Raw genomic sequence first — 16,910 nt, forward strand, 5'->3', positions numbered from 1 at the left:
TGGGATTATTTATCACTGGTCAGTCCACAGGTTAGGAGCTTTGAAAAGAAGTTCTCAAAAGATCCAGAGCGGAGGCTTTGTACACCTTACTCATTCAGGCCTCTTTCTCTACTCTCTTCTCTTCTCCACCATAGCCAGATATTCTGCATTTCCTTTGTGCATTACACCTTCCACATCTCCCAGCATATCCATACAAAGGAGAAAACTGATGGGTATCATTTTTATTGAAAAAGGTGCAATGCATCACCCTTTGTTTGCACTATACAAATTAGGGCTGGTCAAAAAAATTCCCATCAAAACTGTTTTTTGATGAAAAATTCGGTTCTTGACCAAATTAAATTTTTCACAAAAAAAAATTTTTTTGTTGTTGTTGAAATATTTCACCTACAAACCAAAATATTTTGGCTGAAAATGGGAGTTATAGTGCCTCAGGGGAGTTGCCGTTTGCTCCTCGTGTCCCCTTTCTGGACTTTATCTCCCATATTGCACCACGACTAGGAACTCCATGATGCACAGCTTTTCCTCACCAAGAGGGGAGATCATGGAGCATTATGAGTAAACTTGGAAAATTTGATTTTTATTATAATTTTGTTGGATAACACTGATGTTTATTTTAAAGCATTTTTTAAAAATTATTTTTATCAATTTAAGCTTTCACTGTAGCAAGAAATTGCGGGGTGGGGGTCACACATTTAATGACAGATGTTGAGATTCAAAATGTTGAAGCTTTAGAACTGTTAAAACACAAATTGTCAACAGCACATGTCAAAATATACAAAGTAAATATGCTCAAATCAAACTCTAATAAGTTCTCAAGCAATATTTTTCTTATCTTGCCTATCTGTATATTTCTGTTCTTACCAATAGAAATATTTTGTGTTGGTTTGTATGTGTATTGTGAAATTGACATTTACTGAGATTTACCAGTAAAGATCGAATTCTTCGGAGCCTAATTATGAGAGATGTAGTGTTGCTGATGATCCTGGCACATAACGGAGCAAACTACAACTCCCAGGTGGTGCCACAGTTCATGTTTTCAGTGAAAATCTTGGAGTTTTAGAGGAAAAAAAATGAAATTTCAGAGAAAACAGAAATTTTTTTGTTTTCCTCAGAATTTTCAATTGGGGGGAAAAACATGCAGACGAGCTCTAATGTTGAATTCCGGGACACGTGGACTGTAAGTGAGACCAAAACAGGGCTTAAAGTCTGGGTTTCGTGCTTAATTACGCCCATATAAAGCCGAAGTGATGCAGTTATCCCAGATTTACACCAGTGAAACTCAGAATGAAATTTGGCCCTTAGAACTGCAACAACATAAGTCCTGATTCTCCTTTCATTACATGAATTTAGTCATTTACACCTGGACAATGTGGTGTAAAATGCTACCAAATCAGAGTGCAGAGGGAGTGTAAAATGATGCCATTCTGATCTGGATGGGTTCTACCTCAACTCTGCACAGCTATAAATAACTACACATGCATGGGAATGGAGCATCAGATGCACAGTAATATATACTGTCCTGTTATAAGAATGAATGTTTCATTCTTCAAGGCTTCAACCAGTTCACAAATGGTGCAGGAACAAAGTGTGGTCTGGGAAGGTCTGATAAGTGTCTGAACCTTGCTCCCACAATTCTCTCGGATGCCAACAGGGATCTGACAATATGCCGTGAAGGTTGCCCACAATGCAACGAGCCCGGAGGCATTGCAAAGGACTCTGAGCCTTGGTCTACACGAGGAGTTGAGGTTGAATTTAGCAGCGTTAAATCGATTTAACCCTGCATCCGTCCAAACGACGAAGCCCTTTTTTTCCAACTTAAAGGGCTCTTAAAATCGATTTCCTTACTCCACCCCAGACAAGGGGATTAGCGCTGAAATTTGCCTTTCCGGGTCAAATTTGGGGTACTGTGGACACAATTAGACGGTATTGACCTCCGGGAGCTATCCCAGAGTGCTCCATTGTGACCACTCTGGACAGCACTCTCAACTCAGATACACTGGCCAGGTAGACAGGAAAAGGCCCACGAACTTTTGAATTTCAATTTCCTGTTTGGCCAGCGTGGCAAGCTGCAGGTGACCATGCAGAGCTCATCAGCAGAGGTGACCATGATGGAGTCCCAGAATGGCAAAAGAGCTCCAGCATGGACCAAACGGGAGGTATGGGATCTGATCGCTGTATGGGGAGAGGAATCCGTGCTACGTTCCAGTTTTCGAAATGCCAAAACATCTGTAAAAATCTCCCAGACCATGAAGGACAGAGGCCATAACAGGGACCCGAAGCAGTGCCGCATGAAACTTAAAGAGCTGAGGCAAGCCTATCAGAAAAGCAGAGAGGCGAACGGCCGCTCCGGGTCAGAGCCCAAAACATGTCGCTTCTATGATGAGCTGCATGCCATTTTAGGGGGTTCAGCCACCACTACGACAGCCGTGTTGTTTGACTCCTTCAATGGAGATGGCGGCAACACGGAAGCAGGTTTTGGGGACAAGGAAGATAGCTCACAGCAAGCAAGCGGAGAAACTGGTTTTCCTGACAGCCAGGAACTGTTTCTCATCCTGGACCTGGAGCCAGTACCCCCCGAACCCACCCAAGGCTGCCTCCCGGCAGGCGGAGAAGACACCACTGGTGTGTATACCTTTTAAAATACTATACATGGTTTAAAAGCAAGCATGTTTAATGATTAATTTGTCCTGGCATTCGTGGCTCTCCTGGATGTATTCCCAAAGCCTTTGCAAAACGTTTCTGGGGAGGGCTGCCTTATTCCATCCACCATGGCAAGACACTTTACCACTCCAGGCCAGTAGCACGTACTCGGGAATCATTGTAGAACAAAGCATTGCAGTGTATGTTTGCTGGCGTTCAAACAACATCCATTCTTTTTCTCTCTGTGTTATCCTCAGGAGAGTGATATCATTCATGGTCGCTTGGTTGAAATAGGGTGCTTTTCTTAAGGGTGGAGGGGCTAGCCATGCGCTGGGGGGAGGCAAAATGCGACCTTGGAACAAAAGCACATATGCTATGTATGTAATGTTAACAGCAAGGTTTACTGTGAAAGAGTGTACCCATTGTTCTATAAAATGTGTCTTTTTAAATACCACTGTCCCTTTTTTTTTCTCCCACCAGCTGCATGTGTTTCAAGGTTCACAGGATCTTCTCCTTCCCCGAGGCTACAGAAGATTAGAAGGCAAAAAAAACGCACTCGCGATGAAATGTTCTCTGAGCTCATGCTGTCCTCCCACATTGACAGAGCACAGACGAATGCATGGAGGCAGACAATGTCAGAGTGCAGGAAAGCACAAAATGACCAGGAGGAGAGGTGGTGGGCTGAAGAGAGTAAGTGGTGGGCTGAAGAGAGGGCTGAAGCTGAAATGTGGTGGCAGCGTGATGAGAGGAGGCAGGATTCAATGCTGAGGCTGCTGGAGGATCAAACTAATATGCTCCAGTGTATGGTTGAGCTGCAGGAAAAGCAGAAGGAGCACAGACCGCCGCTACAGCCCCTGTGTAACCAACCGCCCTCCTCCCCAAGTTCCATAGCCTCCTCACCCAGACACCCAAGAATGCGGTGCGGGAGCCTCCAGCCACCCAGCCACTCCACCCCAGAGGATTGCCCAAGCAACAGAAGGCTGGCATTCAATAAGTTTTAAACTTTTAAAGTGTTGTGTGGCCTTGACCTTCTCTCCTCCACCACCCCTCCTGGTGCTTCTCTCCTCCACTACCCCTCCTGGGCTACCTTGGTAGTTATCCCCCTGTTTGTGTGATGAATTAATAAAGAATGCATGAATGTGAAGCAACAATGACTTTATTGCCTCTGCAAGCGGTGATCGAAGGGAGGAGGGGAGGGTGGTTAGCTTACAGGGAAGTAGAGTGAACTAAGGGGCGGGGGGTTTCATCAAGGAGAAACAATCAGAACTTTCACACTGTAGCCTGACCAGTCATGAAACTGGTTTTCAAAGCTTCTCTGATGCGCACCGCACCCTCCTGTGCTCTTCTAACCGCCCTGGTGTCTGGCTGTGCATAACCAGCAGCCAGGCGATTTGCCTCAACCTCCCACCCCGCCATAAACGTCTCCCCCTTACTCTCACTGATATTGCGGAGCGCACAGCAAGCAGTAATAACAGTGGGAATATTGGTTTCGCTGAGGTCTAACCGAGTCAGTAAACTGCGCCAGCATGCTTTTAAACATCCAAATGCACATTCTACCACCATTCTGCACTTGCTCAGCCTGTAGCTGAACAGCTCCTGACTACTCTCCAGGCTGCCTGTGTATGGCTTCATGAACCATGGCATTAAGGGATAGGCTGGGTCCCCAAGGATAACTATAGGCATTTCAACATCCCCAACGGTTATTTTCTGGTCTGGGAAGAAAGTCCCTTCCTGCAGCTTTTGAAACAGACCAGAGTTCCTGAAGATGTGAGTGTCATGTACCTTTCCCAGCCATCCCATGTTGATGTTGGTGAAACGTCCCTTGTGATCTACCAATGCTTGCAGCACTATTGAAAAGTACCCCTTGCGGTTTATGTACTCGCTGGCTTGGTGCTGCGGTGCCAAGATAGGGATATGGGTTCCGTCTATGGGCCCACCACAGTTAGGGAATCCCATTGCAGCAAAGCCATCCACTATGACCTGCACATTTCCCAGGGTCACTACCCTTGATATCAGCAGATCTTTGACTGCATTGGCTACTTGCATCACAGCAGCCCCCACAGTAGATTTGCCCACTCCAAATTGATTCCCGACTGACTGGTAGCTGTCTGGTGTTTTAAACTTCCACAGGGCTATTGCCACTCGCTTCTCAACTGTGAGGGCTGCTCTCATCTTGGTATTCTTGCGCCTCAAGGCAGGGGAAAGCAAGTCACAAAGTTCCATGAAAGTGCCCTTACGAATGCGAAAGTTTCGCAGCCACTGGGAATCATCCCAGACCTGCAACACTATGCGGTCCCACCAGTCTGTGCTTGTTTCCCGAGCCCAGAATCAGCGTTCCACCGCATGAACCTGCCCCATTAGCACCATGATGCCCACATTGCCAGGGCCCGTGCTTTGAGAGAAGTCTGTGTCCATGTCCTCATCACTCTCATCACCGCGCTGACGTCGCCTACTTGCCCGGTTTCGCTTTGCCAGGTTCTGGTGCTACATATACTGCTGGATAATGCATGTGGTTTAATGTGCTCCTAATTGCCAAAGTGATCTGAGTGGGCTCCATGCTTGCTGTGGTATGGCGTCTGCACAGAAAAAAGGCGCGGAACGATTGTCTGCTGTTGCCCTGACAGAGGGAGGGGCGACTGACGACACTGCTTACAGGGTTGGCTTACAGGGAACTAAAATCAACAAAGGGGGTGGCTTTGCGAGAAACAGAATGGCCCCCTCAAGGAAAGAGCTCAAAACCTCAAGGATAGAACTCAAAACTGGGTTTAGCAGGCTGTTGATTTCACGGAGGGAGGGAGGAGAAAATGAAATCTGATCTATTTCTTGTTTTGATCCACTTCATCTATCTTTATACATCTTGCTGGCAGCAGATTGTGCAGTACGACTGCTAGCCATTGTCATCTCCTGGGTGCTCGGCAGAAGACGGTGCAGTATGACTGCTGGCCATCGTCTTCTGCTGGCTGCTGATTAAAAGACAGTGTACTGCCGGTAGGACTAATTCACCATGAGATGAAACTTAAAAGGGAAATGACCTGGCTGAGTCACTCCGATGTTTGCCCAGGCACCCCTGACCTCATCGAGGTCTGTTAAAAGAGTACTACGTCAACAATGGCTACCAGTCATAGTGCACTGTCTGCTGCCAAAAGGCAATAAACTGCTGCTGTGTAGCAATGCAGTACCACGTCTGCCAGCACCCAGGAGACATACGGTGACAGTTAGCTGAGCGGGCTCCATGCTTGCCGTGATATAGCGTCTGCACAGGTAACTCAAGAAAAAAGGCGCAAAATGATTGTCTGCCCTTGCTTTCATGGAAGGAGGGAGGGAAGGGGGGCCTGACTATATGTATCCAGAACCACCCATGACAATGTTTTAGCCCCATCAGGCACTGGGATTTCTACCCAGAATTCAAATGGGTGGCGGAGACTGCGGGAACTGTGGAATAGCTACCCACAGTGCAACACTCCAGAAGTCGACGGTTGCCTCGGTACTGTGGACACACTCTGCCGACTACATGCACTTAGAGCATTTGTGTGGGGACACACACAATCAACTGTATAAAAATGCTTTCTACAAAACCGACTTCTATAAATTCGACCTAATTTCGTAGTGTAGATATACCCTAAGATACCTACACACACTATACCAGATACATCAATACAGTGTGGCCCTGTGTAGACAAGAGCATGCCCACCGGTGCACAAGGAGCAGTGTAAACACACTCAACCCAAAGCTTCATCAATTTAATTGAACTGATATAACTTTCATTGGCAAAACTCCTATGTGCAGACTAGGCCTTAGAAGGAGTCAAGTGAATTAAACCAGCTGAAGATGCTGGTCCCGAGCATCAATCAGTTATGCTCTCAGTTAATATCTGCATAAAGCAGAGTTATTCCAGATTTACACCTGTTGAAGAGATCCCAGAGTTTGGCCATCTGCCATTTGTTGATGTGTTTACTTGTTTTGAAACTGTGACTGTCAAGAGAAATTAAGTGGATTTCTTAGCACATTTGTCATATTACTTATGCATGCATTTTCCAAGCAATGTTTCTGCAGTTATGAAATAAATGGAGAAAGCTGCAATTGCCTTGCCTTTTCAGACTTAATTAAAAACAACAGGACCTAGAACCTATAGTTGAACCATTCCCTACCCTTCCCTCTCCCACTGCTTCAGCTATTTCTATGTGCCTGCCAACTGGGATGATCTTATTTATTATTACTACTTTATTCTACCATTTTGATTGATTGGTTGACTTCGCTACCTTAGAAATATAACACCACCACCAAATAGTTCCCCTCTATTCAGTTGCAGTAAAAAGATAAGTAAAGATAAATGCTTTCTAAAAAATTGTAAGGTACTGTTTCTCTGCTGCTTTATGCTGCCAGGATTCATAGAGAAGTCAGATGGGCCTGCCTTAAGGCTGCTCTTACTTGTCTTCTGGCTGCAATGGCCTCTTGGGGGTCATCTGCCAAGGGAGAGTAGCTGGAGTGAAGTGTGTTTTGCCCCCACTTCCTTCCTGACCCCTGACCCCTCACCCCCTCATTCTTATGTTGGGAGCAGGAAGAGGAGGCTGAGGTCATTTATAGCTCCTTTTTGCCAATGGAATAACTTAAAGGGGCTTCAGTACAGCTGAGAACCAGGCTCTTTGTTTTGTTCTTTTGTTAAGATACAGTGAACTCAAACTCCTGAGAGACACGTGGGAGAAAAAGCTCTCTTTGGTAAAGATTCAACACCCTTTCCCCTTCAGGAAAGCTCTGTGAAATCCCTGTTTTTGCTGGAGATTTCTCTAGGGAGAAGACAAGACTTGACACTCCTGCTACTTCTATGGTAAAAAGCAGAAGCAATTCTTCCAGGTCTCTGTAACACTGTGGTCTACCCTTTTAAAGGCCACTGGGCCTGGAGCCAGACAGCTCTGTTCTGAAGCAGAGCCTATTTAAGAACAGGTGTTTGGACCTGGTAGTGATTATCAGATCCAGCTTGGAAGGGATCAGGTGACTGCCCGATGAGCATCTGATTCATATAAAGGCAGAAAGAGGTAAGTTTAATAGTGGGCACCTGAGCTGAAGGAAGCAGGTTGATATCTAGGTAAGTGGATATTCCAGCCCATTGGAGGAGTGGGGAAGTGCTATTAGGAGTAGGGAGGCTCTGGTAAAGAAACTGCACAGTCAGGTTAAAAGGTAGTTCTTGGATTTATATCAAGCTGTTTTGTTTTAGGGTTTGCTAATTATTGTTGATGTCATCACTAAATGGTGCCCTGAAGAAAGGGCCTGAGCAGACTCTAAGTGTGGTGTTTAAGCCTTTGTTGGCTAGGGAGATAGGCTAGCAGCCTACATCTTCTTACGTATAGCTTTGCTTTCTCCCTCTCTTCTCTTTCTCCCTGCACAATAGTCACAAACCTGTTTTTAGTCAATACAGTAACAGATTAACTGCATAACTGTTTAGGATACAGTTAGTGGGGCAAGCACTAGATAGAATAACACTCACCTCTATCATACTGAGAGAGAGAGAGAGGACCAACTAGTAAAACAAGGTTTGTGCTTTTTTTTTCCCCCCCTAAAAGAAAAGGATGTTGCTAAATCTACCCAGGTGCACTTGCATCACCTGACATTACTCAGAGAGACAAGGTGGGTGAGGTAATTTTTTATTAGAACAACTTCTGTGGGTGGGAGGTACAAGCTTTTGAGCTACCTGGAGCTCTTCTTCAGGTCTGGCAAGGTACTCAGTGTCGCACCTAAATATAAGGTGGACAGATTGTAAGCATAGGGAGTTAATGCATTAAGAGATCATTCAAGATGAAGTGGGCAATTAACTCCTCTGCATGCATAGGACAGAGCAGTCTGTCATGCTATTTAATATTCGAGCGGCAGCGAACCAGCAGAGCAGCTCACAGCAGGAGTTTGCCTGGGAGTTCGCCTGGAGTGAGCCCAGTGAGGCTTACATCTTGCCAACGTCTCTGAGGAAGCTCATAGTAGGTAGGTGATATGGAAGGGGGGGGTTCAGCTGTTGTGACCTGCACTGGATGTGCCATGTTTGTCTTTCTTCCACAGGACAGAAGCGACTTTGTCTGTACAAAGTGCAAGCTGGTCTCCATATTGGAAGAGAAGATTGAAGGTCTGGAGCAACAGGTAACGACCCTGCGTTGTATACAAGAGACTGAGGATTTTCTGGACCAAACTCAGGATAGGCTTCTAGGGGCACAAAGCTCTAAAGATATAGAGCAGGTTGCACAGAGGAGCCAAGAGGCCAGTGAAGAAGCTTGGCAACATGTGACCTCCAGAAGAGGTAAGCGGAATGTCCGGGTTCCAGTAACACAGACACAGGTAACTAACCGCTTTCATGTTCTCTCCACAGGTACCAATGCGGAGAGTGGACCAGATGATATGTCTGGGGGGAGAAAGCAGAAGGAGACTCCGCTGGTTGGGAGGCATGAGATGCGATGTCCTGAGGTTGGGGGTTCCACGACCACCACTCTCAAGAGGAGAAGGCGGGTGGTGGTGGTCGGGGACTCTCTCCTCCGGGGGACTGAGTCATCTATCTGCCGCCCTGACCGGGAAAACCGAGAAGTCTGCTGCTTGCCAGGGGCTAAGATTCGTGATGTGACGGAGAGACTGCCGAGACTCATCAAGCCCTTGGATCGCTACCCCTTCCTGCTTCTCCACGTGGGCACCAATGATACTGCCAAGAATGACCTTGAGCGGATCACTGCGGACTACGTGGCTCTGGGAAGAAGGATAAAGGAGTTGGAGGCGCAAGTGGTGTTCTCGTCCATCCTCCCCGTGGAAGGAAAAGGCCTGGGTAGGGACCGTCGAATCGTGGAGGTCAACGAATGGCTACGCAGGTGGTGTCGGAGAGAAGGCTTTGGATTCTTTGACCATGGGATGGTGTTCCATGAAGGAGGAGTGCTGGGCAGAGACGGGCTCCATCTTACGAAGAGAGGGAAGAACATCTTTGCCAGCAGGCTGGCTAACCTAGTGAGGAGGGCTTTAAACTAGGTTCACCAGGGGAAAGAGACCAAAGCCCTGAGGTAAGTGGGAAAGCGGGATACCGGGAGGAAGCACAGGCAGGAATGTCTGTGAGGGGAGGGCTCCTGCCTCATACTGGGAATGAGGGGCGATCAACAGGTTATCTCAAGTGCTTATATACAAATGCACAAAGCCTTGGAAACAAGCAGGGAGAACTGGAGGTCCTGGTGATGTCAAGGAATTATGACGTGATTGGAATAACAGAGACTTGGTGGGATAACTCACATGACTGGAGTACAGTCATGGATGGTTATAAACTGTTCAGGAAGGACAGGCAGGGCAGAAAAGGTGGGGGAGTAGCACTGTATGTAAGGGAGCAGTATGACTGCTCAGAGCTCCGGTACGAAACTGTGGAAAAACCTGAGTGTCTCTGGATTAAGTTTAGAAGTGTGTGCAACAAGAGTGATGTCATGGTGGGAGTCTGCTATAGACCACCGGACCAGGGGATGAGGTGGATGAGGCTTTCTTCCGGCAACTCACGGAAGCTACTAGATCGCATGCCCTGATTCTCATGGGTGACTTTAATTTTCCTGATATCTGCTGGGAGAGCAATACAGCGGTGCATAGACAATCCAGGAAGTTTTTGGAAAGCGTAGGGGACAATTTCCTGGTGCAAGTGCTAGGGGAGCCAACTAGGGGGAGCGCTTTTCTTGACCTGCTGCTCACAAACCGGGTAGAATTAGTGGGGGAAGCAAAAGTGGATGGGAATCTGGGAGGCAGTGACCATGAGTTGGTTGAGTTCAGGATCCTGACGCAGGGAAGAAAGGTAAGCAGCAGGATACGGACCCTGGACTTCAGGAAAGCAGACTTTGACTCCCTCAGGGAACAGATGGCCAGGATCCCCTGGGGGACTAACATGAAAGGGAAGGGAGTCCAGGAGAGCTGGCTGTATTTCAAGGAATCCCTGTTGAGGTTACAGGGACAAACCATCCCGATGAGTCGAAAGAATAGTAAATATGGCAGGCGACCAGCTTGGCTTAATGGTGAAATCCTAGCGGATCTTAAACATAAAAAAGAAGCTTACAAGAAGTGGAAGGTTGGACATATGACCAGGGAAGAGTATAAAAATATTGCTCGGGCATGTAGGAAAGATATCAGGAGGGCCAAATCGCACCTGGAGCTGCAGCTAGCAAGAGATGTCAAGAGTAACAAGAAGGGTTTCTTCAGGTATGTTGGCAACAAGAAGAAAGCCAAGGAAAGTGTGGGCCCCTTACTGAATGAGGGAGGCAAGCTAGTGACAGAGGATGTGGAAAAAGCTAATGTACTCAATGCTTTTTTTGCCTCTGTTTTCACTAACAAGGTCAGCTCCCAGACTGCTGTGCTGGGCATCACAAAATGGGGAAGAGATGGCCAGCCCTCTGTAGAGATAGAGGTGGTTAGGGACTATTTAGAAAAGCTGGACGTGCACAAGTCCATGGGGCCGGACGAATTGCATCCGAGAGTGCTGAGGGAATTGGCGGCTGTGATTGCAGAGCCCTTGGCCATTATCTTTGAAAACTCGTGGCGAACGGGGGAAGTCCCGGATGACTGGAAAAAGGCTAATGTAGTGCCCATCTTTAAAAAAGGGAAGAAGGAGGATCCTGGGAACTACAGGCCGGTCAGCCTCACCTCAGTCCCTGGAAAAATCATGGAGCAGGTCCTCAAAGAATCAATCCTGAAGCACTTAGAGGAGAGGAAAGTGATCAGGAACAGTCAGCATGGATTCACCAAGGGAAGGTCATGCCTGACTAATCTAATCGCCTTTTATGATGAGATTACTGGTTCTGTGGATGAAGGGAAAGCAGTGGATGTATTGTTTCTTGACTTTAGCAAAGCTTTTGACACGGTCTCCCACAGCATTCTTGTCAGCAAGTTAAGGAAGTATGGGCTGGATGAATGCACTATAAGGTGGGTAGAAAGCTGGCTAGATTGTCGGGCTCAACGGGTAGTGATCAATGGCTCCATGTCTAGTTGGCAGCCGGTGTCAAGTGGAGTGCCCCAGGGGTCGGTCCTGGGGCCCGTTTTGTTCAATATCTTCATAAATGATCTGGAGGATGGTGTGGATTGCACTCTCAGCAAATTTGCGGATGATACTAAACTGGGAGGAGTGGTAGATACGCTGGAGGGGAGGGATAGGATACAGAAGGACCTAGACAAATTGGAAGATTGGGCCAAAAGAAATCTAATGAGGTTCAATAAGGATAAGTGCAGGGTCCTGCACTTAGGATGGAAGAATCCAATGCACCGCTACAGACTAGGGACCGAATGGCTCGGCAGCAGTTCTGCGGAAAAGGACCTAGGGGTGACAGTGGACGAGAAGCTGGATATGAGTCAGCAGTGTGCCCTTGTTGCCAAGAAGGCCAATGGCATTTTGGGATGTATAAGTAGGGGCATAGCGAGCAGATCGAGGGACGTGATCGTTCCCCTCTATTCGACACTGGTGAGGCCTCATCTGGAGTACTGTGTCCAGTTTTGGGCCCCACACTACAAGAAGGATGTGGATAAATTGGAAAGAGTACAGCGAAGGGCAACAAAAATGATTAGGGGTCTAGAGCACATGACTTATGAGGAGAGGCTGAGGGAGCTGGGATTGTTTAGTCTGCAGAAGAGAAGAATGAGGGGGGATTTGATAGCTGCTTTCAACTACCTGAAAGGGGGTTTCAAAGAGGATGGCTCTAGACTGTTCTCAATGGTAGCAGATGACAGAACGAGGAGTAATGGTCTCAAGTTGCAATGGGGGAGGTTTAGATTGGATATTAGGAAAAACTTTTTCACTAAGAGGGTGGTGAAACACTGGAATGCGTTACCTAGGGAGGTGGTAGAATCTCCTTCCTTAGAGGTTTTTAAGGTCAGGCTTGACAAAGCCCTGGCTGGGATGATTTAACTGGGACTTGGTCCTGCTTTGAGCAGGGGGTTGGACTAGATGACCTTCTGGGGTCCCTTCCAACCCTGATATTCTATGATTCTATGATTTCTCCTCTGGTGTAGCAGTCAGGACCTGTTAGGTCAGCATCCAAACATCCCACAGGTTGGGGAGGGCTGAGAATCCAGATCAGGATCTGAACTTTGATAACTATCTCTAATATACTAAACCAAACCCCTGGATCACAACACCCTTCCCTAAGTTTTGTAGGGGATTCTAAACCTTGAATTGCATCTGAATTTTGTAGCTGTGGCCTATTTTTTTCTGTTAAGTGAAATGCAGCTGAAGATCACGATCTTCCTGATGAGATGACTTTCTGGGCAGCTCAACTACCTGACCTATTGCCACTGGTTTTTAACTTATTCCCCAAACTCCAGTATGTGATCTCTCAAACTTCTCGCGCTTGATTAATTGCTGGCTAATAGGATTTTCTCCTTTTAATGGATTATTGGTAGAGGCTGGCAAATCTCAAATTTTGAGGCTGCACCATCATGTGAAAGGGTACAAGTTAAAAGAAGACTTTCTCCCCCCGACCCCCCAAAGTACAGCAAAACTTCTTTTTATATGCCTCAAGTTCTTTGTAGAAAGCTTGTTTAACACTTTGTTGGTTTTCCCCCCTCCATTCTCCATTGCTGAATATAGTTCTGGATAAACTGTAGAAATATCTTCGCTAAAGGATCTACTTTCCACCTTGATGTATAGGTATCAGTAGATCCCTTAGAGAAGGATTGAAGTAACTGGGATTTCATACAGGTATGGATGGCACAGTGAAGTGGAGATCCAAGAAGACTTTGATGCCATTAGACAAGTTGTTTGGATTAATACTGTGAACTGTACCTTGTGGCATGTTCAGAACCATGATTTGGTCCATGCCCATCTTTCCTACTCATGACAGATTGATCAGACTTTGTGTGCTGTCATAAATATAAAGAGAAGGCTAACCACCTTTAAATCCCTCCTGGCCAGAGGAAAAACCCCTTTAACCTGTAAAGGGTTAAGAAGCTAAGATAATCTCACTGGCACCTGACCAATGAGGAGACAAGATACTTTCAAAGCTGGGGGGTGGGGGACAAAGGGTCCTCTCTGTCTGTGTGATGCTTTTGCCAGGACCAGAGCAGGAATGCAGGTCAGAACTCCTGTAAAGGGCTAATAAGCAATTTAGTTAGATATGCGTTAGATTCATTTTTGTTTAAATGGCTGATAAAATAAGTTGTGCTGAATGGGATGTATATTCCTGTTTTTGTGTCTTTTTGTAACTTAAGGTTTTGCTTAGAAGGATTCTCTGTTCTGAATCTGACTACTCTGTAAGGTATTTCCCTTCCTGATTTTAGAGGTGTTTTTTCTTCTTTCTTTTTCTTTAATTAAAATCCTCTTTTAAGAACCTGATTGCTTTTTCATTGTTCTTAAGATCCAAGGGTTTGGGTCTGTGTTCACCTATGCAAATTGGTGAGGATTTTTATCAAGCCTTCACCAGGAAAGGGGGTGTTTTTTGGGGGGGGGGGGGGAGATGTTTCCAAGTGGGCACTTCCCCTGTTTTTGTTAGACAGTTGGTGGTGGCAGCATAAGGTCCAGGGACAAAAGGTGAAACAGTTTGTACCTTGGGGAAGTTTTAACCTAAGCTGGTAAAATAAGATTAGGGGGGTCTTTCATGCAGGTCCCCACATCTGTACCCTAGAGTTCAGAGTGGGGAAGGAACCTTGACATGGTGGCATTGGTGCAATGCACTGAGTTGTTTGACTTGCCAATGCTGAGAAAAGTGCAGACTGTAGAAACCTAGGAAAAGTACAGGTAACATGTTCTTCCTGTGTCAGACATTTTCTCTCCTCTTTACTAGGTAATTCAGGATAAAAAACATCATAACTGAGTTTATCCATAGAACAGTAGAAGACTAATTTGGACAATCCTGGTGGAAATAGGAAATGTCAGGTAAGGTATCATCCCGATTATTGTAGGCTAAAAGAAGCTGGTTGATGGGTATGGTTAAACTTATGCCAAACTGACTTTAAAATGACCATAGTGAAAAGCGTTTTTAAAAAAAATACTAGAACACAGACTCTTTTACTAACTATGAAATGGCATGAAAGAAACAAAGGGACAACAGAATATTAATGGCAACAAACAGTTCAGCTGTAAGCCTGAGAGTTCGCTATACATGGCTGACCTGGTGCGATCTGCAAACACCACTACTAAATGGGAGGAAACACTGTCTAGTAGCTATGGCAGTTTGGATCCTCATCCTCTATCTGTTCTAGTCCTGACTCCACCACGAGCTCTTGTGAGGTTAGCTAATACTTATTCCTGAATTCAGGAAAGCACATGCTCAAGTCCATCCCTGCTCAGGATAGGATCAAAGCACTAATTTAAGAATGCACTTAGGTCCCATTGAAGTCAATGGGACCTATGCACCTGCTTCAGTGCTGTCCTGAACAGGGATTGAATTGGCTGTACAGGCCAGGTACAGCCCCATTTAAATGGGAATAATACCACTTCAGAGGTATGAGGCTAAATGCAGGAATGTTGCAACATGTTTTGAGACTGGGGAAGGGGTTACACTGTTCCTGATGTTCTTCAGGTTTGTCGCTTATTCCCTCTGTCCCTCCAGTTAAGCAGAGTGATGCCACTTATCTGGGCCTGGATTAATTGGCTCTGGCTATAGTATTTTTGATCGTATCCATGTCATGGATTCTGAACATGCATATAAGGCTTAGTCCATCTACACTGGAAGGTTTTATTGATATACATACAAGAGGTCTGATGAATGGCTCATTAGATTATGGGACATTTGTTTTAATTCCTAAAACTAGAAAGTCTGAGCTGTTTGAACCATGACTTCTCATGATACTTCACTCTGAGGAGGACGTTTGCACTACGATAGGTGGCTTTTGGATTTTGATTTGGTCACCCTTCACTTGAAGTAAGTGTTTCTAGACCCTTTATCTGTAAATGTTTGTTCTGCTGTATCAAGTGCCTTAGCCCTACCTCTAGAATGCTGTGCATTAGGAATACCTGAGCTAGACAGGTGGATAAAACAGCAGCATTGACCAGGTAAGTGTTTTACATCCAACAACTAGGAATCTACCTTGGTCAGCTACACTCATATTGGGGTGAAGGTATTTTTTTTTTTCTAATCCCTATAATGATAGAGGAAGTAGCTGTTTGTCACCTGAAATCTGCATCATGGAAATGCTGGAATGTAACTAATCCATACTGTAGGGATTTACTCAAAAGAACTGAGCTCCCAAGGGTTTCTACAGCAATGCAATACTGGGCTAAAAGTAACAAGTCTTTTACTAATCTCGTAGGGACTTTTATAGGAAACACTAAACTTCTCTGCAACAAGATCACTGTCTCTTATTCTACATGCATACATCTAAGCATGCTTGAAGTACTGTGTGAGCTGCCACAGGCAGTGTAGCAACAAACTGAATGGGGGCTGGGTGTGTGTGCTTGGGGGGGCATTATGACCTTGGAGAGGAAGGAGGGTTAAGGTGAGGGGCTTGAGACCCCCTGTCTCTAATCTTGAGGCGCTGCACCAAGTCCTCGCGATCAGGGGCATCCCTGGGGGTGCAGGGCCTGGGACAGAGGTGCCGAGTTTCTAATGGGTCAGGGGGCGCCCTCCTGGCTCTGCCTCCCCCCCCCCCAGCGTCTCAGGCCGCCGCGAAACATTGGATCTGCAGGAGGCGCTGAGCGGCGGGGGCCCGCCGGCAGGGGGCGCCGCTGAGGGAGGGGGGGGTCTAGGAGGGGGGGCTGCCGGTGGCCGCTGCTCTCCCCTCCCCCCCCCCGCCGCCCACCCACCTATCTCCTCACTGCCGGCCGCTCACCCGGCTCGCCTGCCTCTCGCCTCCCCCCCCCCCCGCGCCTCCTCACGATTTTATGAAGCGCGGGCCCCCCGATCCGCTGTGCCCGAGGGAGGGCTCTGCTCGGGATCAGGCCTCTCGCGGATCAGGTGAAGCTTGCGGGCGGCGGGGAGGAGCTGCTTGAGGACGACGCGACTGACGAAGCCGCCTCGCCACGGCCAGCTCGGAAGCGAGCGAGCTGCGGGAACGACCCCTTGCTTGACGGCGCGGGCCGCAGCTGCTCCGGGATCGCTGTGCGGCGCGGGCCGCAGCACGCGGCTTCAACGGCCGCTGCCGCAGAGCGCCGCGGAAGAGGGGGCGGGGGGAAGCCGCCGCAGCCGGAAGCCTGTCACCCTGGTTAGTGCGGTTACAAAACGGTGGCTCCATCGGTAAGGTGGAGGGACCCGAAAGTCATTGCCTCGGTCTCCGCTTCTCCGCATCGCATCCGCCTTCCCCAGCGCCGCTTCTGCCCGGCGTCCCGCGTGATGGTCAACCCTACGCCGTCCTGACGC

At 47.2% G+C, this 16,910-nt stretch overlaps 1 protein-coding gene across 2 annotated transcripts in view; it reads right to left on the reverse strand.

The window, feature by feature from the left end:
• Window positions 1–16,910, reverse strand: part of ASB2 (ankyrin repeat and SOCS box containing 2) — a 90,354-nt gene extending 73,444 nt beyond the window's left edge. The window contains exon 1 of one of the 2 annotated variants that reach the window (XM_043517888.1): window positions 16,430–16,910. The gene's annotated coding sequence lies outside the window, so the exon portion shown is untranslated. The remainder of the gene's footprint in view (window positions 1–16,429) is intronic. The other variant, XM_038406679.2, reaches the window with a different exon arrangement.

Source organism: Dermochelys coriacea, chromosome 6 (genome assembly GCF_009764565.3).
Source record: "Dermochelys coriacea isolate rDerCor1 chromosome 6, rDerCor1.pri.v4, whole genome shotgun sequence".
Classification (NCBI taxonomy): domain Eukaryota; kingdom Metazoa; phylum Chordata; order Testudines; family Dermochelyidae; genus Dermochelys; species Dermochelys coriacea.